Source organism: Pristiophorus japonicus, chromosome 3 (assembly GCF_044704955.1).
Source record: "Pristiophorus japonicus isolate sPriJap1 chromosome 3, sPriJap1.hap1, whole genome shotgun sequence".
Lineage (NCBI taxonomy): Eukaryota > Metazoa > Chordata > Chondrichthyes > Pristiophoridae > Pristiophorus > Pristiophorus japonicus.
The window spans coordinates 168031501-168052366 of NC_091979.1; the positions used below are offsets into that span (position 1 = coordinate 168031501).

At 47.1% G+C, this 20866-nt stretch overlaps 1 protein-coding gene across 1 annotated transcript in view; it reads left to right on the top strand.

Annotated features, from left to right (window-relative positions):
• col6a3 (collagen, type VI, alpha 3) overlaps positions 1-19769 on the top strand; it is a 227734-nt gene extending 207965 nt beyond the window's left edge. Inside the window, exon 25 of the mRNA XM_070873789.1 lies at positions 19499-19769. The gene's annotated coding sequence lies outside the window, so the exon portion shown is untranslated. The remainder of the gene's footprint in view (positions 1-19498) is intronic.
• The last annotated feature ends 1097 nt before the right edge of the window (positions 19770-20866 follow it).

Here is a 20866-nt window from a genome sequence, read left to right on the forward strand (position 1 = left end):
ACATTTGGCCTGCAAACCTCATTGTCCATCCAGACATACCAGCCCCATGGACAAAAGATGTTTCTCCACAAATCTCACAATGTTCGAAATGAAAAGGCATCTGCCTTTCATGATTTCAGAGTTGAGACTGGCCCCATGGCAACCCAAAAGACAGACAGCTCCTGCTATATTTCACAGAAACCAAAAATCAGTCCTTTTTAAAGCCCAAACTCCATTTTGAAATTCAGCCCATGTGCGTCTCCATTTTAAAAGGGTACAGATCCATTTTAAAAGTCCAAAAATCCTTCCGGCCCATACACACACTGATGTTGGCACCGGCCAAATCCTACATTGAGCAGACTGACTTTGCTGCCTCACCGTCAGGGGAGCTGGCCTGTGAAATTGCCCTCTCACACTGCGTTGCAGTGGGCGACTGGGGCCAGGAGCTTCTGAAGGCTCAAACCCCTGAAAAATCTCATCATTGCAGATGAAGAATGTTGAGAAGGGGCAATTGGTGGGCTCCACGATTCAGTCATGTTCGTTGTGTCTACAGCCTCATCACCACCACCATCGCCTGAAGTTGATGCATCCTGGGAAGGCTCGCGCGATTGTGGCTGATCTTCTGCAAGCACAAAGACACATATGTGTGGTTAGCAGCATGGGGAGGGGGCAGGGTGACATGAGGAAGGTTCATTGCGCATATTCATTTGAAGGCCCGCCGCCACTTCATTATACGTCACAATGCAGTCTCTTCAGGCGTCCTATCCATTTACATACTCTCACTACCTGAAGGGGGTCAGCATCGTCCCCAGCAACTGCCTGAGCTGCTACTCCAATGAGGGCCGACACCCGTTCCTCAACATCAGGAAGTTGTAGTATGTGAGGCAGCCCCTCTGCCTGTGCACAGCAGCTCCCTCCTGTTGTGGGAGTGCTTCAACTACAAAGAGTAAAATAGGAAGGGTTCAGAAAGGGTTTTTCTCCTGTTATGGCACATATGCCTACCATAGTACAATAGGTGAGACTGTGTGAGTGTTCCAGTGGCTTCCGTTCAATCTGTTTGGATGTTGCATGAGCTTTGTGAGCGATTGTTGGGAGGTTAGAAGGATGTAACATAGGGGCTGGAGATGACCTTTCTGACAGCTATAGCAACAGTGGAAGTGTATTGCGAGGAAGGATGTAAATTAGTAAGTTTTTGTGCATCGATCATTGGGAAGCAATGGGTGAAGAAGTTGTTGTGTATCGCTCTGGTACATTAAATGTATGATAAGTACAATGGTGCACCACAGAGAGCGCTGTGGTGGGAGACCTGAAAGTACCTGCACGAGGTAGTATAAAAGGTTGCCCACCACACCTGTGGAGCACTCTGGAGCTGTTCAATAAAGGACTAAGGTCACAGCAGTTAGATCAACACCAGACCGTGTGGAGTCAGTGATTTGTGTGCTACATTCACGACAGAAGTAAACCTTCATCTTTCTTATGCATTGTGAAACCCACTCCACAGTCAGCAAGACTTTTGAGAGGAACCATATGAATGAAAGATTTCACATAGTGTGTGAGATTTGTTTTAGAAGGAAAGGAGGCACACATAAATGTGAATGGCACTCACCCTGATGACATTGGTAAGGTTGTTAAACTTTTTTCGACATTGTGTCCCAGTTCTGCCCAGAGTATCTGCAGCCGAGATCTCCTGTACTATTTCCCTCCACAGACACTTAAACACAAGTGGATGTGGTCTGGCTCCGCCAGCAAGATGGAGTGAGGACCAACTCCTCTCAATTATGTGGACTAAGGCTTCACTCGCCTCATCAGAGAAGTGCCTGGCATGCTGCCTTCCTTCCTGTTCCTCCATTTCATCAGAAGTGGCTGAAGTGAGGCGGTTTATATGCACATGCACACAGGAAGCTGCTGTGCCCTGCATTAGCGCTTGCGCGACGGGAAAAAAAAATCACTGTGCATGCGCAAAATGGCTACCTCCTTTAACGCCACAAGTTTCAACAGGCGCACAAAGTCCATTGTGCAATGCCTGACTTAATGCCAATGCTCCTCCAACTTACATTTTCGCCGAAACTTGCAGTCGAAGACGCAAACTATTTTCAGGCGCTAACTTTAACGCTCTGCTGTGATTAACACTCAGAAATTCAAGAAGCTCCAACCCATACAATCTTCTCTGTACATCAGTATTTAGTTAACTTATAACAATCTGCAATAGTTTATTTATAATAACTAATGATCTAACCTGCGACATTACTGTTCTGCATGGCTCATTATCGCATTAAGGCATACACTTACGGATTCATCAGGGGAGCAGCATTCTACTAATTTAGAATAACTGGAACGGCCCAATTTTTTCCTCTGAATTTGAACCCCCAGTACTCCTTTAGTGGTTAATGATTTTTGTACAGTTTGAGAAACATAAATCTTTAATTACTTCACGCAGCCTCAAACATTATGATCTGCTTATAATGTTTAATACTCTCTCGTCAGAAAATGTATTGGGTGCACAATTCGGATTCGTACTCCGTTTTTTTGGCACAAAATGCCGTCCACGGCGCTGCACATACTTCTGGTGCCAGTTGTGCGGGACACCATACTGGTGAGGGTGTTACTGTGTGCGCAGTGACCGTCCACCGGAAGCACCAGCGCTATTTAGAGGGATCATCAACTAATTGCAGGTTAGTTGCTGGTTGATTTCTATTGGCTGTTGCTACGATTCAAAATGTGCTTGGCGCTTTCTGGAGTTGTTTAAAGTTGTCAATGTCTACAGGGAGTGGTCTGGCCCATGCTGAAGGAATTTTTTTCTAACTTCAAGGCTTTTGCACAAACCACTTGCTGACAGACATGGGTGCACTAATGGGAATTCCCCTTGGAATACAGCATAACGTGGAGAATGAACAGAGGCCTTGCAGAGCAGGACAAGCTGCAGGGAATTTTGCGCAGCCAGCTTGCTGGCTTTTCAATTTAAAAACCATGCATGTACAGGGGCCGCACAGGGCCAAAACAAATGACAGGGAGCATTGTCAAGATGCTTTAATTCTGCGGCAGTCTGCTCTGCCATCTGCATGTGTGCCACCACGCCAAACTAAAGGGTGGCTTCTGGGCAACAAGGGCTACCCGCTGACGACATAGCTCATGACTACAGTGCGCGACCCACACACACTTGGGCAGAACATATAAAATAAAAGCCATGCTTCCACAGAAAACGTGAGAGAGCAGATTATCATAAGAACATAAGAAATGGAGGATGACCTCAAGCAGCTCTATTCCTAGAAGGCCCGACTAAGGACTGCAATATCTCAGCATGGGTAGCAGCAGTCTGGGCTGGCTGGCTGACAGGCAACAGCAAGGGCACTGGCTGAGTGGCAGGGGTGGGAGGGTGCATCGTGTCATCCTCAGAGAGCACAGCAGACTCTTGCTCCATGGAGCCACTGCCATTTCCCCAGGGCAGCACCTCAGCAATCCGAGTATTCTGTTGGAGGTCAGATTGCTGGACTGCTATGACACTCTGAAAGTCTCTTTGAACATTGGAATCCAGAGCCATGAAGGCAGCAGGCTGAGCTTCCACTGTAGCACCCAGACATTGGGTGTCTACAGCTTGTGCTACAATTTAAAAAAGGAGGGAGAGAGAAAACAGGGAATTATAGAGCGGTTAGCCTGCCATCGGTAGTGGGGAAAATGTTGGAATCAATTATTAAAGATGTAATAGCAGCGTATTTGGAAAGCAGTGACAGGATCGGTCCAAGTCAGCATGGTATTATGAAAGGCAAATCATGCTTGACAAATCTTCTAGAATTTTTTCTAGTAGAGTGGACAAGGGAGAACCAGTGGATGTGATGTATTTGGACTTTCAAAAGGCTTTTGACAAGGTCCCACACAAGAGATTGGTGTGCAAAATTAAAGCACATGGTATTGGGGGTAATGTATTGACGTGGATAGAGAACTGTTGTCAGACAGGAAGCAGAGAGTCGGGATAAATGGGTCCTTTTCAGAATGGCACCATCATCATCATCATCATCATCATCATAGGCAGTCCCTCGGAATCAAGGAGGATTTGCTTCCACTCCCAAGATGAGTTCTTTCGTGGCTGAACAGTCCGATATGAGAGCCACAGACCCTGTTACGGGTGAGACAGACATTTGTCGAGGGAAAGGGTCGGTGGGGCTAGTTTGCCGCGCGCTCCTTTCGCTGCCTGCACTTGGTCGCTTCATGCTCTTTGTGTTGAGACTCGAAGAGCTCAACTCCCTCTCGGATGGACTTTCTCCACCTCGGGCGGTCTTCGGCCAGGGTCTCCTGGGTGTCAGTGGTGATGTCGCACTTTACCAGGGAGGCTTTGAGGGTGTCCTTATAACGTTTCCGCTGTCCTCTTTGGCTCGTTTACCATAAAGGAGCTCCATATAAAGCATTTGCTTAGGGAGTCCCGTATCTGGCATGCGAACTATGTGGCCTGCCCAGTGAAGCACATCGAGTGTTGTCAGTGCTTTAATACTGGGGAAGTTAGCCTGGTCGAGTACACTGATGTTGGTGTGCCTGCCCTCCGAGGGGATTTGCAGGATCTTGCGGAGCCATCGAGGGTGATATATCTCCATCGACTTGAGGTGCCTTCTATACATCGTCCATGCCTCAGATCCATACAGAAGGGCGGGTATTACTACAGCCCTGTAAACCATGAGTTTTAGATTTGATAGCCTGGTCTTCAACCACTCTTTTCCTCAGATGGCCGAAGGCTGCGCTGGCGCACTGGAGGCGATGCTGAATCTCCGCATCAATGTCTGTCTTTGTTGATAAGAGGCTCTCGAGATATGGACATGGTCCACGTTGTCCAGGGCCACGCCGTGGATGTTGATGATTGGAGGGCAGTGCTGTACGGCGGTGACAGGCTGGTGGAGGACCTTTGTCTTACGAATGTTAAGCGTAAGGCCCATGCTTTCATATGCCTCAGTGAATACATTGACTATATCCTGGAGTTCAGCCTCTGAATGTGCAGACATCATCCGCATACTGCAGCTCAACGACAGAGGTTGGGGCGATCTTGGACCTGGCCTGGAGGCGGCGTAGGTTAAACAGCTTCCCACTGGTTCTGTAGTTTAGTTCCACTCCAGTGGGGAGCTTGTTGATTGTGAGGTGGAGCATGGCGGCGAGGAAGATTGAGAAGAGGGTTGGAGTGATGACGCAGCCCTGTATGACCCCGGTCCGGACGTGGATTTGGTCTGTAATGGATCGGTTGGTAAGGATCACGGCCTGCATGTCATCGTGAAGCAGGCGAAGGATGTTGACAAACTTTTGAAGGCATCCAAACAGAGGAGGACGCTCCATAGACCGACCCTCACGGTTGAAAGTCAGGCAGTGACTACTGGGGTCCCGCAAGGTTCAGTGCTGGGACCCCAGCTATTTACAATATACATTAATGATTTAGACGAAGGAATTGAATGTAATATCCAGAGTGACTTGGACAGGTTAGGTGAGTGGGCAAATGCATGACAGATGCAGTATAATGTAGATAAATATGAGGTTATCCACTTTGGTGGCAAAAACAGGAAGGCAGAATATTATCTGAATGGTGACCAATTAGAAAAAGGGGAGGTGCACCGAGACCTGGACGTCATGGTACATCAGTCATTAAAAGTTGGCATGCAGGTAAAGCAGGCGGCGACGAAGGCAAATGGCATGCTGGCCTTCATAGCGAGAGGATTTGAGTATAGGAGCAGGGAGGTCTTACTGCGGTTGTACAGGGCCTTGGTGAGGCCACACCTTGAATATTGTGTACAGTTTTGGTCTCCTAATCTGCGGAAGGACATTCTTGCTATTGACGGAATGCAGCGAAGATTCACCAGACTGTCTCCCGGGATGGCAGGACTGACATATGAAGAAAGACTGGATCGACTAGGCTTATATTCGCTGGAATTTAGAAGAATGAGAGGGGATCTCATAGAAACATATAAAATTCTGACGGGATTCGACAGGTTAGATGCAGGGAGAATGTTCCCAATGTTGGGGAAGTCAGGGATGTTGTTGAGGCCAGTTGTTGGATGTATTCAAAAAGGAGTTAGATGTGGCCCTTACGGCTAAAGGGATTAAGGGGTATGGAGAGAAAGCAGGAATGGGGTACTAAATTTGCAAAAGTGATCAGCCATGATCATATTGAATGGTGGTGTAGGCACGAAGGGCCAAATGGCCTACTCCTGCACCTAGTTTCTATGTTTTTATGTTTCTAATTGAAGTTGAAACATCGGCCATCAGATGCTGTATCATGGCTGGGTCCACAAGTGTGCTAATTAAGTTGTGCACCACTTCCATCTTGGAAAGGATGGGCTTCAAGCTCTGTGCAAAGCCCTGTGCCAAGTTAGTGCAGACTCCATTACATTGCACTCAGGATTTCTGGCAGGTCTCACGATTCACCAGGCATTTCATTGTGCATACACACCAGCGTTCTTCTGCAGCCTGCACCATCAAAGTGCTCATCTGAGAGCTCTGCAGCCGAACGCATGCGCCACCTCGCTCTCCAGCAAGCTGGCATCTGCACTATCCTTGTCCCCTGCCCTGGCTGAAGGCCACTTGTGCCCAGTGTCTCACCACGTGCAGGTCCTGCCTCTATGCTATCCCTAAAGTATGCACTATTTCAGTATCTGAGCTGGTGGCTGTGAGAGCAAAATTGATTGACGGTGTATCTTAATCATCACTGTCGAGTTGCTTTTCCACTGCTGCCTAGCCAGATAACAGCTCTTTTGTATCTGTAAGGAGAAAGGCACAAACATAGAAACATATAAAATAGGTGCAGGAGTAGGCCATTTGGCCCTTCGAGCCTGCACCATCATTCAATATGATCATGGCTGATCATGCAACTTCAGTACCCCATTCCTGCTTTCTCTCCATACCCCTTGGTCCCTTTAGCCGTAAGGGCCATATTTAATTCCCTTTTGAATATTTCTAACAAACTGGCCTCAACAACTTTCTGTGGTAGAGAATTCCATAGGTTCACAATTCTTAGAGTGAAGAAGTTTCTCCTCATCTCAGTTCTAAACGACTTACTCCTTATCCTTAGACTGTGACCCCTGGTTCTGGACTTCCCCAATATCGGGAACATTCTTCCTGCATCTAACCTGTCCAATCCCGTCAGAATTTTATATGTTTCTATGAGATCCCCTCTCATTGTTCTAAATTCCATTGAATATAAGCCTAGTCGATCCAATCTATCTTCATATGTCAGTCCTGCCATCCCGGAAATCAATCTGGTGAACCTTCGCTGCACTCCCTCAATAGCAAGAATGTCCTTCCTCAGATTAGGAGACCAAAATTATTCTGTTCCTAACACAGGTGAGACTACACACAGGGAGGTTAAAGTAACAGTAACCTCATTCTTTATTAAGACACTCCAGAGTGAGGAACAGGCCTTAGTGGCCGGCTTATATACAGTACTCCCAAGGGATGCTGGGATCCCTTGAAACTTCAGGGGATGTGCACCCTGGTGGCGGAACATGGGAGTGCATGCTTTACAGATACACAACATCACTCCCCCACAAAGTCAAAGTGAAAACTATTTACAGGGTGAGCCTTTCTTTGCCTGGTGGACCGCCTCGGTACAAATGTCTGTTCTGGTGTGTTGGCTGTGCCCTCGCTGGTCTGGCGTGTTGTTGGCCCTGCAGGGCTGCTGGGTGAGTCTGGCCTTGCTGGGCTGTTGGGCGTGATGGGTTCAATTTCCTGGTCCGGGGTGGTGTCGTTGATCCTTTGGGTGTGTGTTGTGGGCTCGAAAAAGGTGGTGTCTGCTGTGGGTTGTTCAGGGCAGTCTGTGAACCACAGCCTCGTTTGGTCCAGGTGCTTTCTGCAAATTTGTCCATTGTCTAGTTTGACGACAAACACCCTACTCCCTTCTTTAGCAATCACCGTGCCCGCGATCCACTTGGGACCATGTCCATCGTTTAGCACATACACAGGGTCATTCAGATCAATTTCCCGTGACACAGTGGCGTGACCATCGTTTACATTTTGTTGCTGCCGCCTGCTCTCTACCTGATCATGCAGGTTGGGGTGAAGAAGTGAGAGTCTAGTTTTAAGTGTCCTTTTCATGAGTAGCTCAGCCGGGGGCACCCCTGTGAGCGAGTGGGGTCTCGTGCGGTAGCTGAGCAGTACTCGGGACAGGCAAATTTGGAGTGAGCCTTCTGTGACTCGTTTAAGGCTCTGTTTGCTTGTTTGTACTGCCCGCTCTGCCTGCCCATTGGAGGCTGGGTTAAACAGGACCGAGGTGACATGTTTGATCCCATCGCGGGTCATGAATTCTTTAAATTCAGCACTGGTGAAACATGGCCCGTTGTCACTGACCAGTATGTCAGGCAGGCCGTGAGTGACAAATATGGCCCTCAGGCTTTCAATGGTGGCGGTGGCGGTGTTTCCTGACATTATTTCACATTCAATCCATTTTGAAAAAGCATCCACCACCACTAGGAACATTTTACCGAAAAACGGGCCCGCATAGTCGACATGGATCCTCGACCATGGTTTGGAGGGGCAGGACCACAAACTTAGTGGTGCCTCTCTGGGTGTGTTGCTCAACTGAGCACACACGCTGCATTGCCGTACACAAGACTCTAAGTCAGAGTCGATACCGGGCCACCACACGTGGGATCTGGCTATCGCTTTCATCATTACTATACCCGGGTGTGTGCTGTGGAGATCCGAGATGAACGTCTCCCTGCCCTTTTTTGGTAGCACTACACGGTTAACCCACAACAGGCAGTCTGCCTGAATGGACAGCTCGTCCTTTCGCTGCTGGAACAGCTTGATTAACTCTTGCATTTCAACAGGGATGCTGGCCCAGCTCCCATGCAGTACACAGTTTTTTACTGGGGACAGCAGAGGATCTTGGCTGGTCCAAGTCCTAATCTGGCGGGCAGTGACAGTGATTTATCATTTCCAAACGCTTCCATGACCATCAACAAGTCTGCGGGCTGCGCCACCATCAACAAGTTTGCAGGCTGCGCCATTTCCACCCTCGTGGTGGGCAATGGTAGCCGACTGAGAGCATCCACACAGTTCTCAGTGCCTGGCCTGTGGCGGATGGTATAGTTATACGCTGATAGCGCGAGTGCCCACCTTTGTATGCGGGCTGAGGCATTAGTATTTATCCCCTTGTTTTCAGCGAACAGGATTGTGAGGTGCTTGTGATCGGTTTCCAGCTCAAATTTGAGGCCAAACAGGTATTGATGCATTTTTCTTTACCCCGAACACACACACTAAAGCCTCTTTCTCAATCATGCTGTCGGCCCTCTCGGCCTTAGACAAGCTCCTGAAGGCATAGGCGACAGGTTGCAACTTCCCTGCAACGTTAGCTTGTTGTAATACACACCTGACTCCATAAGATGACGCATCACATGCTAGCTTAAGTCTTTTACATGGGTGATACAATACAAGCAGCTTGTTGGAGCATAAAATGTTTCTGGCTTTCTCAAAACCAATTACTTGTTTTTTTCCCATACCCAGTTCTCACCTTTACGCAATAACACATGTCGGGGCTCTAAGAGGGTGCTTAACCCCGGTAGGAAGTTACCAAAATAGTTGAGGAGTCCCAGGAACGACCGCAGCTCCGTGACGTTCTGTGGCCTGGGCGCGTTCCTGATAGCCTCTGTCTTGACGTCGATGAGCCGAATGCCATCCGCCGCAATCTTTCTCCCCCAAAACTACACTTCTGTTGCCATGAAGATGCATTTCGACTTCTTCAGCCGCAGCCCAACGCGATCCAGTCGCTGGAGGACCTCCTCCAGGTTTTGTAGGTACTCGACAGTGTCCCGACCCGTGACCAATATGTCATCCTGAAAAAGCACCGTGCGTGGTACCGACTTGAGTAGTCTCTCCATGTTTCTCTGGAAGATCGCTGCAGCCGACCGAATTCCAAACGGGCATCTGTTGTAGATGAACAGTCCCTTGTGCATGTTGATGCAGGTGAGGCCCTTCGAAGACTCCTCCAGCTCCTGTGTCATGGAGGCCAAAGTCAGGTTGAGCTTGGTGAACGTCTTGCCTCCTGCCAGCGTTGCAAATAGGTCATCTGTCTTCGGTAGCGGGTATTGGTCCTGTAGCTAGAAACGATTAATAGTTACTTTATAAGCGCTGCAAATCCTGACAGTGCCATCACTTTTCAGTACTGGAACAATCGGGCTGGCCCACTCGCTGAATTCCACTGGGGAGCCTGTCCAGCTCGATTTTCACTCTCTCCCGCATCATGTGAGGTACTGCTCGCGCCTTGTGGTGAATGGGTCGTGCCTCTGTGACCAAGTGGATCCGCACCTTCGCCCCGGAAAAGTTTCCAATGCCTGGCTCAAAAAGGGAAGGAAATTTGTTGAGAACCTGGATACATGAGGCCACATCGACATGTGATAGCGCTTGGATGTCATCCCAGTTCCAGTGGATGTTGCCCAGCCAGCTCCTGCCAAGCTGTGCGGGGCCATCGCCCGGGACAATCCAGAGTGGCATTTCGTGCACCGTGCCCTCGTAGGTGACCTTGTCCATGGCGCTGCCCAGGACAGTGATGAGCTCTTTGGTGTACGTTCTCAGTTTCGTGTGGTTGGGGCTCAGGGCTGGTCTGAGTGCCTTGTTGCACCACAGTCTCTCAAACATCTTTTTACTCACGATGGATTGGCTAGCGCCAGTGTCCAGTTCCATGGATACGGGTAAGCCATTCAATTTTACATTTAGCATTATAGGTGGACATTTCGTCAAAAATGTGTGCACCCCGTGTACTTCAGCATCTGCCTCCCTCCTCTGAGGCTCAAAATTGCTTTGATCCACCATGGACCGATTTTCCTCTCCCACGTGGTGATTAGCAGGTTTTGCAGAGCTTGCAGCTCGTCTGCAAGCTCGTTGGAGGTGCCCCATTGATGGGGGTATGGTGCATTACTGAGGCTAGTAGTGCTGTTGGTGGGATATAGCATTTGAAGATGCATTCTCTGGCCTCAACCACTCATGGGTGAGGTAATTGAATTTTTTGAGGCACTGCATCCAGGTCCTCAGGGCTTGGCTCCTGGTATTGACCACCATGGCTATCTGCTCCTACTGCCTTCTGCTCTCACAGCTGTCAGGGTCCTTTATGGCTCAGTGAGTAGCACACTCACTTATGAGTCAGAAGGCTGTGGATTCAAATCCCACTCCAGGGACTTGAGCATATGAATCTTGGCTGAGGGAGTGCTGCATGTTTGGAGGTGTCGTCTTTCAGATGAGATGTTAAATCGAGACCCCGTCTGCTCTCTCAGGTGGACGTAAAAGGTCCCATGCACTATTTTGAAGAAGAGCAGGATAGTTGTGTCCTGGCCAATATTTATCCCTCAATCAACATAACAAAACAGATTATCTGATCATTATCACATTGCTGTTTGTGTTGTGCGCAAATTGGCTGCTGTGGTTCCCATATTATAACAGTGACTACACTCCAAAAAGTACTTAATTGGCTCCAAAGCGCTTTGAGAGGTCTGGTGGTCGTGAAAGGTGCTATATAAATGCAAGTCTTCCTTTTTTCTTTTTTCTGAGAGTTTGTATGGAGGGCCTCTTAGCCCACTGTGGATAGAGCACATCTTGCCTTCTTTCCACCTCCTGCTCCAAGGCCTTCAGTGCAGGGTCACAAAAACATTGAGCCCGCTCTCGCCCATGTTATGCCATTATTGAGTGTTTTCCAGGTCAGAATCAGTTGTAGAATGACTTCCATCTCCTGCTCCAGCCACAATGCACTTCCCCTTTAAGAGGTGCAGACTGGCTTTAAGTTGTGCAGACTAGATTTAAGTGGTGCTAACCTCTAACGATTTTCAGCCCCCTGCTGATGTATGCAGCCAATGAGCAGCATGGTTAGTACTGGCTACATGTTACAATCATGGAAATGAGCAGGCAGCATGAAGTTGGCATGCTGCCTGCATCACATTGAACAGATATGGGTAAATCACGCATCACGTTCCCCACGCCCATTTTCGGGGACTTTCGAATTTAACCCCCACTGTGTCTAAGGAACTCATCAATTCTAAATGGCACAACTGACCAGTGGATTCTCCCCCACTGCCCACTGTAATGTATGTATGCCTGGGTTTACCTGCCACCAGAGGGAGCAACCGATGGAGGTCAATGGGCCACAGACACACGTGCAGCCCTTGTATATAAAGAAAGCCTCCATGTTTAATCCTCACTTTGAGAGCTAATAAAGTAGGTTCAGGTTGCACCTGATTGAGTTCATGGTACTAAGCCTATTGAGTTATTGCATACGCAACATTTGGCGACGAGGCCCAATACGAACTTTCACACACAAAAAAAAAATGAGCACTATTGAAATCCTGGAGCGATTCATGGAGGGAGAAGACTGGGAGGATTTTACAGATCACCTCAACCAGCACTTCATTGTCAACAAGATGGATGAAGACACTGACGCAGTTAGGCGCAGGGTGGTTTTCCTCACGGTTTGTGGTCCAAAAATCTATGACCTCATAAAGAATCTGCCCTCACCTGCACGTCCAATGGAAAAGACCAATGAGGAATTGTGTGCTCTGATTCGGGACCATCTCAAACCTAAAGAAGGCATCATTATCTCGAAATGTCACTTTTACAAGCATGTTCGTTCTGAGGGCCAGGACGTGGCGGAATTTGTTGCCGACCTGAGACGTCTCGCTGGGCCGTGTAAGTTTGGAACTGCGTTGGAAGACATGCTGCGCGATGTCTTTGTAATAGGCATAAACCACGAGGTGATCCTGCGGTGACGCTGGATCTGAGCAGGGCCACCATGATCGCCCAGGCATACTTGACCATGGTCGATAGTACAAAGCAGATATTTTCGCAGAGTCAAAACTCCACGGCAAGTACTGTGCACCAGATTGTGTCGTCGTTTGGCAGAGCTGCACCTGGCAGGGCCTACCCGACTGTGTTTGCAAAACATGTAGCTGCTCGAAGTCCGCCATTGGGCACGAATCTGATTTCACCCTGTTGACATTGTGGGGGCAATCATTGGCCTTATCAGTACCGTTTCAGACAGTATATTTGTAGCGGCTGTGTGAAAATGGGGCACCTTCAGCGGATATGTCCGCAGCTCAGCAAGCGTGCTACGACACACCACGTGGATGATGATGACCGATCCGGAGTGGATTCGACAATGCAACCCGAGATACCCGAGGGGGAAGTGTATAGTTTACATTCGTTCCTGACATTTGGCTCAATCCTGGCCATGACTCGCATCAACTTTTTTGCAGTAAGTTGTTTTTTCTGGCGTAAGTTTAAAAAATGCCATTTCCCTCCAAAAATTTGCTCCAGAGTAAATCAGTTAGCTATGATTTTTTTTAGGTCAGTTTTTTTTTCAAGAGGGGGCATTCCCAGACACTTACCCCAGTTTTGGCCATTTATGCCACTTTGGCCAGCAAAAACTTACTCCAAATCGACTTAGGTCAGCGTATGTGGCTAGCTCTGAAAAACCTTGTGGGCAGTGAAGAAAAAGCAGCGCACATTCGGCAGACATTAGGGCAGGGATAGGGGAGGGAAGGGAACTGGAGAGGACCTCAATAACCAAGCATCAAACATTGCAAGGAAAAACTCAAACAATTAAAATACTAATAAAAATGAAGTAAATCCTACGGGAGAAATGCGAGCTGCTGGCCACGATGTTATGGGTGGGGGAGGGGGTAGCCAGAGAGACACTCTTTCTCCACCCCTCCCAAAATACTCTTTCACCCCTCCCCCCAAAAAACTCTCCTCCTTGCCCCCTATACACTCATTCTCTCCCCTCTCCTCAATACACTCATTCTCTCCCCCTCGCCCCCAATACTCTTTCTCTACCCCCTGAAAACTCTCCTCCTCCTCCCCTGCAAAAACTCTCCTCCCCCCTCCCAATCAAAAGTCTCAAGCACAGCCACACAAGCGCAGCCACTAAATAAAAAATAAAAGCGAAGTCCTATCTGCCCGGAAACTCAATGGGCCGGCCGGCTGGTGCGGGAGTCCACTCTGCCGGGGATAGAGTGTGGCGAGATCGGGCATCCCTTTGGCCTTGGATAGGGGCTGCGAGCATCGGGTCCTGCTCACAGTCCACAAACTTATTTGTGATGGGTAGGAAACTAACAACCTTGCCAAAACACTTTTTTTTTAGCAATTTGTATGACCCTCACTGAGCATGCGCGCAGGTGCCGGCAGTACTTTCTGCGCTGGCCTGTTGCTCCGCCCCTCCCCCCTTCAATCTCTACGCCACGCCACGCCACAACTCCAGGGACTCTGAAGAGCGGCCAGGATGGGGCCTCTTTTTTTCTGGCGCCCTTTCCAGTGCGCAAAGTCGGCGCGCTTCAGGTCAGTACACCGAAAAAACGGCTTGGGCAATGTTGGGCCCAAAGAGCCAACTAATAATGATTGAAGTAAAATTGAATGGCCTGTCGGTATCTATGGAATTAGACACGGGTGCAAGTCAGTCAATTATGAGCCAGAGGACTTTCAAAAAGCTGTAGGACGCCAAGGCCGTGAAACCCAAGCTGAGCCTAGTAAATGCAAAATTGCGTACCTACACCAAAGAGCTCATACCAGTGATTGGCAGTGCAGCAGTCAAGGTGTCGTATGATGGGACAGTTCATGATCTATCGCTGTGGATCGTTCCAGGCAATGGTCCAATGTTGTTCGGCAGGAGTTGGCTCAAAAAAGTAAAGTGGAACTGGAACGATATTAAAGCTTTATCATCGGTGGATGACACTTTGTGCACTCAAGTGCTGAGCAAATTCCCCTCGCTGTTTGAACCAGGCACCAGCAACTTCATGGGAGCCAAGGTGCAGATCCACCTCGACTCGGATGCAAGACCCATCCATCACAAAGCCCGGGCAGTCCCGTACATGGTGAGGGAGAAGGTCGAAATTGAACCGGACAGACTTTAATGTGAAGGGGTCATTTCACTGGTCGAATTTAATGAATGGGCTAGTCCCATTGTTCCTGTGCTGAAGAGTGATAGCACTGTCAGGATTTGTGGAGATGACAAGGTTACAATCAACTGAGTTTTGAAACAGGATCAGTACCCGTTACCAAAGGCTGATGATGACCTGCTTGTGAAAGTTATTCACCAAATTGGATCTGACGTCAGCCTATATGACACAGGCACTTGTCGAATCGTCGAAGAAACTTACGTGCATCAATTCGCATAAAGGGCTGTTCATTTACAACAGCTGTCATTTTGGAATTCGCTCGGTTGCAGCCATATTTCAGAGAAACATGGAGAGTTTACTGAAGTTCATCCCTAGAACCGTGGTGTTCCAAGACGACATTCTGGTCACAGGTCGTGGCACTGCTGAGCACCTGCACAACCTGAAAGAGGTTCTATGTCGTCTGGACAAAGTGGAGATCAGGCCGAAATGTTCAAAGTGCATCTTTATGGTACTGGAAAGAAGATTGCTACAGACGGCATCAGGCCTACGGACTCGAAAGCAGAGGCCATCAAAAATGCACCCAGACCCCCTAATGTGACAGAGCTGCATTTGTTCCTTGGTCTTCTCAACTACGGTAATTTCTTACCTAAATTGAGCACATTATTAGAGCCACTGCACATGCTGCTCAGAAAAGGCAACAACTGGGTTTGGGGTGTATCTCAAGACAGGGCCTTCGAGAAGGCTAGAAATCTGCTTTGTTCCAATAAATTGGTGGTACATTATGATCCGTGCAAGCATTTAGTATTGGCCTGTGATGCTTCATCACATGGGGCTGGTTGCGTGCTCCAACAATCCAATGAGTCGGGCAAACTACAACCCGTTGCATACGCATCGAGAATCTTGTCTAAAGCGGAAAGAGCCTATGGCATGGTAGAGAAAGAAGCTTTAGCTTGCGGATATGGGGTTAAAAATTTGCACCAGTATCTGTTTGGACTTCGTTTCGAGCTTGAAACTGATCAGATGTTTTCAGAGCATAGAGGTATCAATACCAAAGCGTTGTCCCGCATCCAGAGGAGGGCGCTGACATTATCTGCCTATGATTATGTCATTCGCTATAGACCTGGCACCGAGAATTGTGCCAATACATTGAGCCATTTGCCGTTGCCCACACTGGAGGTGGAAACACCACATCCCGCAGACTTACTGTTGGTCATGGATGCCTTTGAGAGTGAAGGGTTGCCTGTCACTGCTCAACAAGTTAGGACCTGGACCAGCCAGGATCCGATTATATTGGTTGTAAAACGTTGTGTCCTCAGTGGTGATTGGTCGGCCATTCCCAGGGAAGTGTGTGATGAGACCAAACCTTACAACCGTCGCAAAGACGAATTATCCATTCAATCTGATTGTTTGCTGTGGGGTAATCGTGTTGTTATGCCCAAGAAAGGCAGGGAGAGAGTTGTACGGGATTTACACAATACCCATCCCGGTCTTGTGATGATGAAGGCCATTGCCAGGTCTCACGTTTGATGGCCTGCCATTGACTCTGATTTGGAGTCATGTGTGCATCAGTGCAACACTTGAATGCAGTTAAGCAATGCACCAGTGGAATCTCCGCTAAGTCTGTGGTCATGGCCATCCAAACCATGGTCGAAGATCCACATCGACGATGCGGGTCCTTTCCTGGGCAAAATGTTTTTGGTGGAGGTGGATGTGTATTCCAAATGGATAGAATGTGTAATCATGTCATCCAGCACATCCACAGCCATCATTGAGAGCCTTCGTTCCATGTTTGCCACTCATGGTTTGCCCGACATCATTGTAAGCGACAACGGATCATGCTTCACGAGTTTGGAGTTTCAAGAGTTTATGAGACTCAATGGTATCAAGCATGCAAGGTCAGCACCATTCAAACCCGCGTCCAATGGTCAAGTGGAGCCGGCCCTCTAAACCATCAAGCAGAGCCTGTAACGCGTAATTCATGGTTTTTGTTGACTCGCTTGTCACGCATACTGCTTAGTTACAGGATGAGACCCCACACGCTTACCGGGGTCCCCCCTGCTGACCTGTTAATGAAGAGAGGTCTCAAGACCAGGCTCTCGCTTGTCCACCCTGATCTTAATGATCACGTCGAAAGCAGACATCAGCAGTGGTATCATGATCGCACTGCCGTGTCACGTAACATCTCTATTAATGACCCTGTGTATGTGCTGAATTATGGTCAAGGCCCCAAGTGGGTCACTGGCACTGTTACGGCCAAGGAGGGTAACAGGATGCTTATTGTCAGGCTCACTAATGGGCAAACATGCAAGAGGCACATTGATCAGACGAAATTGCGGTACACAGACGAACCGGAACAGCTTGTAGAAGACACCATCAGTGACCAACCGATTCATATTCAGCCATCAGAAGACCCTGCTGTTGTCAATGAATCTGGACCTTCAATCCCCGACATGGACACTACCTCTCCCATTAGATCGGCTACCCAGCCTCAAGTCATGAATGACTCGGAGAGCTCACCCAGATCTGGAATTGAACTGAGATGATCAACTAGGGAGCGAAAAGCCCCGACCATCTCAATTTGTAAATAGGACTGATACCAAGATCTTGGGGGGAATGATCTAATGTATGTATACCTGGGTTTACCTGCCACCAGAGGGAGCGACCATGGGAGGTCATTGGGCCACAGACAAACACGTGCAGCCCTTGTATATAAAGAAAGCCTCCATGTTTAATCCTCACTTTGAGAGCTAATAAAGTAGAATCAGGTCGCACCTGATTGAGTTCATTGTACTAAGCCTATTGAGTTATTGCATACGCAACACCTACCCAATTCAAAGAACAATCCCCAATGGATTTAGTGCAGTGTAATGCAAAACTCTGCCTATCAAATCATTCGAGCAGACTGGTCATGTAATTTGTCTACACCAAAGATCTCCTCCACAAGTATGCACACAACTGCCATTAAAAGCAAAGAAAATCTGTCCTGGGTTCAGAGTCATAAGCATTCTTTCTATATCCAATGCCAATTTCTCTGAAAATACTTGTTTTTCCACCATCGTAAGTAGACCTCACAACCTTAAGAGCTGGACCCTCCCCAGTGATACAACCAGGATGTGGGAGTGACACAGATGGAGGAATCTGCAGTCAGAATCATTTCAGTTGTCCTGCAAGGTGTTGGATTACTTGAGGGGACTTTATATTAGGCAAGAGAGCATCATGGAGTAACAGATGTTATACAGATTGTTGCAACTACTTCTGTAGATATGAGTGAGAAATTGCTAATGTCCATATTTGGTTGACACATAAAACATCTTCAGAGATAGATCATAAAGATTCTTGCATCATAAAGCAAAAGGAATGGGGGGTGGAGCTCAAACACAGTCGTCCTATTGTCAGCACTAAGGAAACATTGTTTGGTGTTACATTGTCTGTAGGGTTTTTATACTTTTGTATTGACAATTTTTCTTTTAAACTCTTTTCCATGGCTCTCCAGCATTGGAATAAGCATAGTCCTGTCCCATTTCTTAAAGCCAGCAAAAGGGCCTCAAAGAATCTGAAGAAGGGATTTGATATTGCTTAAATGATTATACCATTGCTAACTGCAAAGCCAGAAGCTATAACTGTGCCAGAAGTTGAATTAAAATAACCCATGAGCTTAATACGCTCACACATGGAGAAAAGACTAGTGCACAAATTCAACAAATGCTAATGGCAAGACAAAAAAAAACATTGGAGGTACATAGCAACTTTTAGGAACAAGGAAAGCCCTTCTCTCCAGAAATACATCTAACTGCCTCAAACTCATTTATACTACCCAAATTCTATGACCTTTCCTGATAATTTTTTGGACAAATCTAATAATTTTTATTAGGTGAAAGTTTTTGACTTTCATTTTTATTTATAATTCTTACCTTATTTCTATACAGAATTTCAGCAGTAGAATTCAAGCTACTTTTTAAAAAAATGAACTGTTGGTCCATGTTTCTCTGCTTAGCTAGCTAGCTTCAACAAATTAAAAATATTGGTTTATGTATAACATTATTATACACAGGAGTTATGCATCAATCTTACAGTTAGTTTTGGCTGCATTTATATCACAAGATTGAAGTGGTTTCAGGTTCAGTGATACTAAAGTTGTTGGGTAAATAAGGAGTCAGGACCTCATCCGACTCCAGAACAAAGTAGAGTGGGATTCCTTGGAGGAGGTGATCTCACTCTGCTCCCACTCTACCATGATATTGGACCCTGACTGACTGGATTTAAACTATAACTTGTTAGCAACAGTTTTCATACAGGAGCAGACATAAAAGATATGCTTGAAATAAATCATTGCTCCTTGAACATTACAGCAAGGCATCCTGCTGGTAAATGCATTACCAGTTCTCCCATCACCAACGCAGCAAGCTTTGCTCCTAAATTTCGGCTCTTCTGGTATGATAGGTATACATATACTGGCATAAAGCATGTACCAAGGGAGAAGTTTTACTTTGTTTGTAATTTGTAGCAAAATCACAAGTTTGAGTAAAAGAATGCATTTGTGAGTTTGCTATTGATTAAAAAATAGATTACTAAAGATAGGTGTGAATTGTTACTTTTTACTCAGTGCTATACCATTGTGAATCTACATTGGTCATGAAGGACAGGATGGTGATCTAATACTTTATTTTTTCGTTTGTACACAGATCAGCCTCACTGAATAACATGACAGACTATCGTGCCTGTGGATTTTTATGTTATACCATTCAGACTCCTCTCCATACATTAAACTGCAAAACAATAAGGAAGAACAATGGCCGTGAATAAAGCATTTCACAATCAGGACAACATGAATATCTTTGGAATACACCATTTTGACAAGAATTTTCTGCATATCTTAGTGATCTCAATTATCGGTGTAAACTGTATCTATATATCTGGCTTATTTTATAAAATTATTTACAATTTTATAGTTAACAGGATTATTTGTCAAAAACATGGTCATGATGTGAGGAATGACAATATTCACCAAGCTTAATTGCATTATCTCCCCACACCAGAACATTTTAGAGTTTGAGGGATTGTGGTCGAAAAAAATCCATGCCGTGATTGCAGATTAAGTCATCTTGATCATAAATGAATTCCTGTTATGCTCATTATTTTTTTGGGTTATGTATATATACCAAAGTTCATCAGCTACTCCTCAATAAGTTTGGCATTTTCAAATCCAATTTTCTCAGCTGTCTGTCTGCTCGATAACTGATCAGAATTCCTGTTTCCACCCATTACCTTTGTCTGGCCAGCATGGCAGCTTGGAAAGTAGCACTCCCAAAACTATCTGGGTTTAAATCTCCTATATGCCATCAGGGCCTTTTAAAGTAACAAATAAAATGTTATTTTAAAACAAAATAGTTCAATCTCTTATTAACGGTGTGATATAATTTTTATATTCTAACTAAAAGACCTGTGATGCTTGGGATTTTGATGAAGGGAGGGAATGTGAGTACGATAGTAGGAGACACAGAGGCCTGAATTTTAATGTGAAGGCGGATTGGGATCGTGGGGGCTGGGGTGACTAGGAACCAGGCGGGAAACCCAGGAGAATAGGTTTCCCGTAGGCCCTGCAGAATTTAACAGCAGGGCCTGATTTTGAATTTCAAACATCTATTCCCACCCGCAGCCAGCCAGATGGAAAGGCTGGCTGGCTGCGGGCAGATAGGCCTGTGGCACTAGGCTGCAGAGAGAAGGGACGGAGGGATTGGGTAGTGCCGGGTAGGGTTGTAGGTGGGAGGAGGATCATGTGAGAGTAGGGGAAGGATTGGGAATGGAGCATGGGGGGAGCATGGCGGTCATGGGGAAGGATTGGAGATGGAGCATCAGGGGAGCATGGTGGTGGGGGGGAAGGATCGTAGATGGAGCATCGGGGGGTATGGGAAGGATCGAGGCTGGGGCATCAAAAGAGCACGGGTGGGGGAAGGATCAGGACTGAAGCATCAGGGGGAAGGATCAGGGCTGGATTATCAGGCGGGTGTAGAGAAGAATTGGGGCTGGAGGCGGGAATCCGGGAAGGTGAT